The sequence below is a fragment of the Pseudochaenichthys georgianus genome, chromosome 1 (genome assembly GCF_902827115.2).
Source record: "Pseudochaenichthys georgianus chromosome 1, fPseGeo1.2, whole genome shotgun sequence".
In the NCBI taxonomy this organism is placed as follows: Eukaryota; Metazoa; Chordata; class Actinopteri; order Perciformes; family Channichthyidae; genus Pseudochaenichthys; species Pseudochaenichthys georgianus.
In genome coordinates this window covers 12,300,493-12,308,603 of record NC_047503.1, presented here as the reverse complement: position 1 = coordinate 12,308,603, position 8,111 = coordinate 12,300,493, and positions in this window count along the sequence as shown.

Sequence of the window (8,111 nt, the reverse complement as noted above, 5' to 3'; positions counted from 1 at the left end):
GATCTTTTTTTCTGAATCTCGGAAAAAAGTAGCAGTTTATAGTCTCAATACTACTTGGAACATTAAAAGGTACCCAGCCCAAAGTTGCACCCTCAACAATGAAATATAAACAAAAAATGACTTAAGGCAAACCTTTTTTAAAGAAAGACTAAAGTGGGAGTTGACTAAATGTGTTCAAAACAAAAATAAAATAATGTATTGCCGAGACTGCTGATTATGAATATGTTATATGTGGGGGAAACTTCTGAAGCAATTGGAGTCAGGACTCAGAGAGACACGAGGAGAGCTGGAGCTTTGATGGCAAACACTGACGGTTTATTTGGAGCTGTCGCCCGAACCCTCCTGTAGCTCAAGGTTTTAACTAGTTCAGAGTGTAATAATCAACATTCTTCAATATATAGACTAAACAGCTGAGGACACTGAATCTCATGTATTGTCGCTTATGGCTCGGGGTCATCTACACCCCGAGAAGGATGTGTTCCAGGTGTCCCACAACAATAACTATCTCTGACCGAGAGTTGCCCGGTCACAAACTGGTAACAACAACAAAATGCTTGGGCAGCCCTTGGGAGATAACGGCTGGTCAAGGTTGGTCAACTGCGTCAGAGGGCGAACGAAGACATGCATGGAAAATTATTCCCCAACATTATATGTATTTAACTGCTTGCCTATGTGTTCACGATGCGCACAAAGGTCAACAAAGTCCGTGAGCAAGCGATGAAATATTACCTGTTAGAGGTTGCATGCTTTGGTTCCACAAAACTGAGCAGTCACCTCAACTATTGTCAAATCAACATTCAATTATTATCTCCCATTGCAGTGTAATTTTCTCCAATGCACTTCTTTACTTATTTGAATAACCATTGTGTGTGTAATCTACTAAACAAATAAATGTGCCTCGCCTCACTTGCTTTGACAAGATTGCATCTCATTTGTTTCCCAGATGGTGGATATTTCACCAACTAAAAATGATATTTCCCGATGCAGGCGGCAGGGTAGCTGAGTCTTATTTGAAGCTTTGGGAGCTAGTTTCAGAGTCCATTAGAAACAACTCCATCCACAGTGGGTGTGATGAAGCGTAATATGGAAATGAGCTTAAGTACCTCCAGTCTCAACACACACAAAGCCTCCATACAAGCGCTTATATTCATAATGTATTGACAGGGGTTGGCTCAGCCGATCAGAATAATTTTATGGCACAATAAATAGCAGAAGTGCGGTAAGAGGGGTGGGCACATTTAAACAAATGCATATCTTTAAAATACATTTGTGTCAGGAAGTGGAATTGGTTATGGCCGCCATGCTGTTATCCAATACAGAGCTTTTCAGTCAAATGAATGTTTGCTTTGTGTAAAATGCAACAGCTTTTCACAGAAGAATTACCCCAGAATCCCTGCTGTATAATATATAATGACAGCTTTTTTAAACATTATATCCCAAAGAATCATGGTTACAATACTGCATATTCACTGCTATCACGCCTGAGTCAATGCTAAGTCATGCGTGACTGAAAACAATGTCACAGCTAAACAAAAAAAACAACAGTAGACATTGAAAGGATCATACTTGCCACAAAAAAGGCCCCTTTTATACATTAGGCGAAGGATTATCCTGGTTCATCAGTGCGAGAGAATGAATGAAATCTCACACCGTAAATATGATTACCGCCGGCCTTTATACGATTTGTACACAGATTTTTAATTAGATCCATCAACAGTGCGAGGGCTGTGTCTTATAAATTGGGTCATTCTTGTAAAGCCGGCCTTCTTGCTAGTGGCGGATTCAGCCCGAGGAGGAACACGCACAGCTGCTGCTAATACTAGGGTGAAGGGAGAGGTGGATGGACTCTTCAATGTAACGGCAGATTTCAGTAGTTTTTGTCAAACAAAAAAATCTGAGAAGAGACTATACCGTGGCTCAGAATATAAATCAGCTTTCCTTTGCACCTCCACTCTGACATCTGTTAGATACAACAAATAATGTTTTTATTGTCTTTACAATGAAATGAAAATACCAGCTCCCTATATTGCTTATAATGTTCTTTCTTATAAAAAGTAAACAGTAGCTTGCAGTTTCCCACGTGTTCCTATGGAGAGAAAAAGAGTGATGTTTCTCTTTGAGGAGAGTTCACTATGAGTTCCACATTCTGTTTCTGTTACGTGCTGAGGAGCCAGCGAGCATCTTTTCAATGACGCCCATGCTTCTCAATACAGCAGGATTACTCACAATGGTCCTTTTAAGTGCTGGCCTGCCGAAGTAGCTGCATGTGGACTTATTGCATTCATTTCCTTTTCTTGTGCATGCTTGTATGTGTGTTTGTGTGTGTGTGTGTGTTTACACTCCACTGGGGCCTTTCCTTGGCTGAACAGAGCTACTAATCCGTCTCTCTTTTCCAAGCCTTCATCTTCATCTTTCTGACTGTGTGTGTGTGTGTGTGTGTGTGTGTGTGTGTGTGTGTGTGTGTGTGTGTGTGTGTGTGTGTGTGTGTGTGTGTGTGTGTGTGTGTGTGTGTGTGTGTGTGTGTGTGTGTGTGTGTGTGTGTGTGTGTGTGTGTGTGTGTGTGTGTGTGTGTGCATAGAGCCATCTCCCTTAGACAGCTGCTCCTGAATAAACATGGTTTACTTCCTAATCGAGCAGGGAGAGCACTGAGGGCTTGAACTCTCACTGTAACCACGCACACATGCAAAAACAACAACAGCGCACACGGACCAATACTTAGATAAATTGCGTGCACAGGTATCAGCTGTATTACCTATAATCATCTCCAAATAATCCATATGTAGCCATCATGCATTAGACATCAAAGTGATTTTGTCTATGCAGCGATCCATCAGTGAAGGGGCACGCCTGAGTTCCATAAAAGGTAGAGAACGGTACTACTCCAGCCTAAGTGTCATGAATATGCAATACTTTTTTGTGTATTTATTTGCTCACATATGGTTGCGTTTTAACACACACAAACAAACACACACACACAGATAAATTGGCACACATGTATTAATACACACACCCTGGCTGGCGTTGGGGGCTAGGATGCACTTGGTTCTCTCGCAGGAACAGATGGCCTTAACTCTGGAGGGATGATCACAGGGAGGATGGAGGTCAGGAACCAGCGAGGGAGGGAGGGAGGGGAGGAGGAGGGAGAACGAAAGCTGGAAGGAATGATCAGAGCGGCCTGATGGTAGGCAAGGAGATGTAAGGAGGATTGAAATGAGGGTTGATATTCGGGAAGACAAAAAAAAAGGGTGATCAGAGAGGGGGGGGCAGAAGGTCTGACGTCAGACAGGAGAGTTGAGGAAGAGATGGAGGAATATATACATAGAAGGATCAGAGAAAAGGGGGATGATGATCCGAGAGAACACATGTATTAGGAAGGAGAGATTCACCACAGGACAAAGGTCACGAGATGGATGTGGAGGATTGACATGTGCCTTAAAGAGGAAGAAGAGTAAGTAGACTGGAGATGAAGGAATGGAGATCATGAAAAGATTGAGGATGAAAATATACACGAAGTAAACCAGGTGAAAGGACTAAGTCCATCCATCTGTCCATCTATTGATCTATATACGCACTTAGAGATGGGGAATGGGGGAAGGAGAGAGTATGGAGGTCAAGTGAGCCATGAAATGAAGGATGGCAGGAGTTCACACGTAGAGCAGGATAATTGTCTGAATCGAACTGTTTACGTCAGCACTCATGCATTCTTTATGGAGCTTGAAAACTGACATTATGTGAAAATAACCATATGCATGAATGTAATAATGTTTTAGTAAAATAATTCCAATGGAATGTGAAAGGAAATATAAAGCTTCATGATATTCCTTGAAAGATATTGCGAGAGAAAGTTTGTTTGAGTTTGACCTAAACATGTTTTGTGTTCTGTTGCTTTATTCTTATCTTGGTCTTCAGTCAAAAACTGAGGTTGATTTGGAAATGACTTGCACCATACTAATATATATATATTTGTTTACCTTTCACCTAGACATTTTTTTCCATGTGCCTGTGTGTCTAGAACAAACATTGTGTGTGTTTAGCGTTATTGTTGCAATTGAACATACTTTACGCTAGCCAGTTACCACTGGTTACACATCACACTGCACTGGCTTGTTTAGCTAGCTAATTAACTAAAGTTATTTTGAGTATCATTTATCATAAAACTAATCGAGCCAGTGTGTTTTGTACTGTACTCTATAGTCCCGGTATCACTGACTGAAAAAAACTGTTGCTAAGGTAAGGCAAGTTTATTTTTATAGCACCTTTCAACACAAGGCAATTCAAAGTGCTTTACAAAAAATGAAAGACATTCAGAAAAGGGCATTTAAAAACAGTCATTAAAAAGAAAAGATAATAAAATAAACATTAAAAGAAAAAATACATGGATACAAGTTACAGTGCAGTCTAAGATATGAATAGTTCAATTAAAAGCAGCGACAAAAAGAAAAGTATTCAGCCTGGATTTAAAAGTAGTAAGAGTTGCAGCGGACCTGCAGGTTTCTGGGAGTTTGTTCCAGATATTTGGAGCATAATAACTGAACGCTGCTTCTCCATGTTTAGTTCTGACTCTGGGGACAGAAAGCTGACCAGTCCCTGAAGACCTGAGAGATCTGGATGGTTCATAATTTAGCAGGAGGTCAGAAATGTATTTTGGGCCTAAACCATTCAAAGCTTTATAAACAGCAGTAAAAAAGTGAAATTGTTACGGACATTTGTGTGTCATCCACATAGCTATGGCAACTTATTTTGTTGTTTTTCATTATCTGAGCCAGTGGTAGCATGTAGATGTTAAATCAAGCAAGCTAAAACTGAAAAGTTAGCTAAAACCCAAAATGCTAGCTAATGCTAATTAGCTTATCTTTCTGATAAGATTTTACTAAATTCTGTCAGTTTTGGGATTCGATTATGGTTAGTGATTAATTTGTATATTTATTTGTAACTTTGTCTTTCTAGTTTTTGCCTTTGTAATCATTCATTCACCCCCTCAGCCTCTGGGAGTGTTGGTGTCCATCACATTGCCAATATACCCTAGTGAAGTGGTTCTCAAACTTTTTCTGTCATTCCAAATCAGTTCAAAATAGAGAAAATCAATGACAAATCAATACATTCATACATTCAGAAAATACATTCAGCAATGCAAATGACCAATTGAATGCATGAGTCTCATCACTGGATTATTAGTGACTGCAATGAGCCTGTTTTGCACTACACATATATGTATTTTGTTTTCAGTGTTGAAACAGCTGAGCATTTCACAGAGATGAGATGTGGCGAAGGGAAGAAGAATGTGCACAGCTCCCTGCCCACTGGTTTCAGTTGTGTGTGTGTGTGTGTGTGTGTGTGTGTGTGTGTGTGTGTGTGTGTGTGTGTGTGTGTGTGTGTGTGTGTGTGTGTGTGTGTGTGTGTGTGTGTGTGTGTGTGAGCAGGCTCGGATTGGCCATCGGGAGATTCTGGACTTTTCCCGGTGGGCCGCTGCCGTTGGTGGGCTCCGGCTGTAAACAGTCCACTACCGCCCGCGAGGACCTAGGTTCGATTCCGGCCTGAGGTCCAAAAGGTTTATTAAAAACAATAATAATAATCTCCCGTTCATCGCGTCCACCTATCACATCTCTGCCCCCCACCAGTGGGGCGGGCCCCACACTTTGAGAAACGCTGCCCTAGTGACAGTCGTGTTCATTCATATGTGAATCACCGCAGCAACGAGAGGTCCTTAACCAAACAGTCATGAATGTGCTCCAAAGATATTAGTTTGATTGGTCAGTAGTGGTCAAGATTAGCTGCTGACACACACATCAAAACTCACAAGAGACAACGCTGAGGGCTCAACAACTCACAACAAGCACTTCTCGAGCTGTCATTGTGACACACACTACATTTTCCATGATAGTCATGCAGTGAATTCTCAGTTTTTTAATGGCACAAACACCAGGTTATTGAGCCCCTGAATCCCTATACCGGGTAGCACAGGCTAATCATAAACACATGGTTATGTGTTTCATTCGAATATCAAGGACTTTTTCAGCACTTTGTAAAAAAAAGAAAGAGGGGGGCTGCGTTGAAGGTAAATTGAACACTTGAAGTAGGGCTGCACGATATTGGAAAAAACTGATATTGCAATATTTTTTTTTTTCTCCTGCGATATATATTGCGATATGAAAAAATACAGGAATTGAAGAAAAGACCGTTTTTTTTGTCCGCAAACAATCCTTACTTGAACTGTAATGCTATACAATTGGTATTTGTCTAACTATATTTAACCGGATGAAGGATTTTAGTCACGGACGTCTGGATCTTAAGTTATCAGAGCAACAAGCTGAGCTAGCTCGGTTAGCAGCGCCAAACTGCCCTGGAGAAACACATGAAACTACTTTATTCAGTGTTTCTACCTTTAATCACCGGGTCCGTTTGCTTTGGAGATTTGATTGTGATTGGTGGTTTGCTATCACTCACTCAAGTACCCCTGACATGAGAGCCTCGCGAGTTTTCCTTTTGTAACAAGCAGCAAAAGAATTGTAACAGTTTGAGTTAATTTGCCTACTTAATATCGCACGTCGTAACAAAAAATAAAAAACGTTTTTTTTAAATCGCACGTCCTGCGATGTGAATATCGCGATTATCGTCACGACACAATATATCATGCAGCCCTAACTTGAAGCACTCTTAGAATCTTGCGAGAGACCAGAAAACAAAACATTAGGCCCATTCGACAGCATGATGCTCTGAGAACAGCCTACATTTGATTTCCTGATGATCCTTGATCTGGAACTCGAGATGTTTATGGTTGTACACACTGTTTTACTGGAGTCTAGCAAGGGAAACCGACAGCTGGCCAGAAGCAGGAAACGTGCGAGCAAGGCCTCTGATTCTATATTGCAACCCGAGATGTTTTACAATAATTGTTCTGTCACATCTTTTTAGGAATGTGTAACTCTAGGTGTGAACGTTGGAAGAGGTTTTCACTTTCTTTGGACTCACAGAGCTTCCGGGTATTTGTGAGAGGAGCGCTTTCTGCAAGTGAGGTGTGTGTATGTACGGCACCATTTTTGGGGAAGATTGGTGGGTTTCTAGCTTTGTCAGGCCTGTGCGCATTGCAGACATGCCGACTCCCCTCCCCACCCAGCCACCCACCTTTAAAGCAGCACTCACTTCCTCCGTCTATCCGTCCATCTCTTTTCCCTCTCTCTAATCGTGGCCTGAGGGCTCCACGAACGGACGAACAAGGCTAATGCTCCCCGGAGGAAAAGGAGCACTTGTAAATGAGGCAGAGGTGAAGATGAGTGGGTGAAACAGGGAGATAAAAGAGACGAGGGATGAGGTGGACGTGTGGCAAGAGGGGCCTTGAAAGAGACTGACACATGAGAGGAAAAGAGTGGAATAGAGAGAAGACTTGAGAATTACAATTTGAGTCAGCTATGATCTTCTTCTTTTTTTTCTCGTTACTTTCTTATCTTACTTGTGCTGGCATTTCACCCCTGACTACTCATTATTCTGGTCGTCACTTACGATTGCTACACATCCACAGTTGTTATCCATTCTCCGTTTCAAACAAGTAGTAAAAGATGACAGAGGTTTGAGACTCAAAGTTCAACAAACATGTAAAGCAATAGTTTGACATTTTGGGACATATGCTTATCTGCAGTCTAGCCAAGATACCAGTCTCTGCCTGTGGGGTGGATATGAAGCTAACGTGAGCAGCAGGCTAGCTTAGCTAGCTTCAAGACAAGAAATAGTCCCGCACAAAATCCCTGTGTAAAACAATTCTATGTCTTCTGTCACATGTTTTACAAATTGGATAAACAACCTACAAAGTCATAACAAAAAAAGCTTTTGAAGGTACTACAATTTCCAGTCTTTTTGCTAATATGCTAAGAAGGTGTTTGTTGTAGATGCCATTTGATTCGATTGGAATGCTTCATTTCCATTTACACAGACATTGGAAAGTGATAAAGTTTCTCATCACAATTTTTTGGCAAACAACAAAATAAACTAATTTAAAAAAATGTCATGATTCAAGACCTAATTCCAATGCTGTTCCGATTCGAGAAAAATAAGTGTCCCGGTTTTAATCCCCTGACTTCGTGTTTACTACTCGAAAGTGCAGTTCATCTACATTTTTC